The following is a 1,571-nucleotide window of genomic DNA, read 5'->3' as shown; positions in this document are numbered from 1 at the left end:
ATCAAATCTTTTTAAATTTCCTTTTGAAATCTTTTTCAAAATAAATTTCAATCATATCTTTTTCAGAACTTAATTTCAAAATCTTTTTCTAACTTCTTATCTTTTCAAAATTTATTTTCAAATCTTTTTCAATTAAGTACTTGACTTTTTGTTTGTTTTACTATTTCTTATCTTTTTCAAAATCACCTAACTAATTTTCTCTCTCTAATTTTCAAAAATCACTAACCATTTTTTTTAAAATTCTCTTTCATTAACTAATTATTTTAAATTCTAATTTTATTTTATTTCTCTTCTTAATTTTTGAATTCTAACCAATAATTAAAATAAAAACAAAAATATTTTTCTTTTCTTTTAATTAACTTTCGAATTTCCTCCCTCTCTCATCTTTTTCTATTTATTTATTTGATTACTAACACTTCTCTTCTTCTTAAAATTCAAACCCTCTCCCTCTCTCTGTGTTCGGATTCTCTTCATTCTCTCTCTACCTCATCATTCTATTCTTCTATTCTTTTACTCACATAAAAGAATCTCTATACTGTGACATAGAGGATTCCTCTTCTTTTCTGTTCTCTTCTCTTTCATATGAGCAGGAACAGGAATAAGGACATTCTTGTTGAAGCTGATCCTGAACCTGAAAGGATCCTAAAGAGGAAGCTAAGAGAAGCTAAAGCACAAAACTTTGGAGAGGACCTTACAAAAATCTTCAAAAAAGAAGAAGACATGACAGACAAAAATAACAACAATGGTGGAGATGCAAGGAAGATGCTTGGTGACCTTACTGCACCAACTTCTGACTTCTATGGAAGAAGCATCTCAATTCCTGCAATTGGAGCAAACAACTTTGAGCTTAAGCCTCAATTAGTTTCTCTAATGCAGCAGAATTGCAAGTTTCATGGACTTCCATTGGAAGATCCTCATCAGTTCTTAGTTAAATTGTTACAAATCTGTGACACTGTTAAGACCAATGGGGTTAATCCTGAGGTCTATAGACTTATGCTTTTCCCCTTTGTTGTAAGAGACAGAGCTAGTATATGGTTGGACTCACAACCTAAAGAAAGCCTGAATTCTTGGGAAAAGTTGGTCAATGCCTTCTTGGCCAAATTCTTTTCACCTCAAAAGTTGAGCAAGCTTAGAGTGGAAGTTCAAACCTTCAGACAGAAGGAAGGTGAATCCCTCTATGAAGCTTGGGAAAGATACAAGCAATTGATCAGAAGGTGTCCTTCTGACATGCTTTCAGAATGGAGCATCTTATGTATATTCTATGATGGTCTGTCTGAATTGTCCAAGATGTCATTGTACCACTTTGCTGGTGGATCTCTTCATCTGAAGAAGACGCCTGCAGAAGCCCAGGAACTCATTGAAATGGTTGCAAATAACCAGTTCATGTATACTTCTGATACTCTGAATGCCATATTGGCTTAGAATAAAATATTGACTCAGCAAGTCAATTTGATTTCTCAGAATTTGACTGGAATGCAAGCTGCATCCGGCAGTACTAAAGGAGCTTCCTCTGAAGAAGAAGCTTATGACCCTGAGAATCCTGCAATGAAAGAGGTGAATTACATGGGAGA

General features: G+C 34.1%; 1 non-coding gene across 1 annotated transcript; it reads right to left on the bottom strand.

The window, feature by feature from the left end:
• Nucleotides 1–1,125: 1,125 nt before the first annotated feature.
• On the bottom strand, nt 1,126–1,233 carry LOC148550942 (small nucleolar RNA R71). The gene has a single exon (XR_015893440.1). It is a non-coding gene; the product is annotated as a small nucleolar RNA R71 (small nucleolar RNA).
• Nucleotides 1,234–1,571: the final 338 nt, after the last annotated feature.

Source organism: Arachis ipaensis, chromosome B7 (genome assembly GCF_059453495.1).
Source record: "Arachis ipaensis isolate K30076 ecotype BB chromosome B7, ASM5945349v1, whole genome shotgun sequence".
In the NCBI taxonomy this organism is placed as follows: domain Eukaryota; kingdom Viridiplantae; phylum Streptophyta; class Magnoliopsida; order Fabales; family Fabaceae; genus Arachis; species Arachis ipaensis.
Note: the sequence above shows the minus strand (reverse complement) of the source record. Positions and strands in the feature narration are given on the sequence as shown.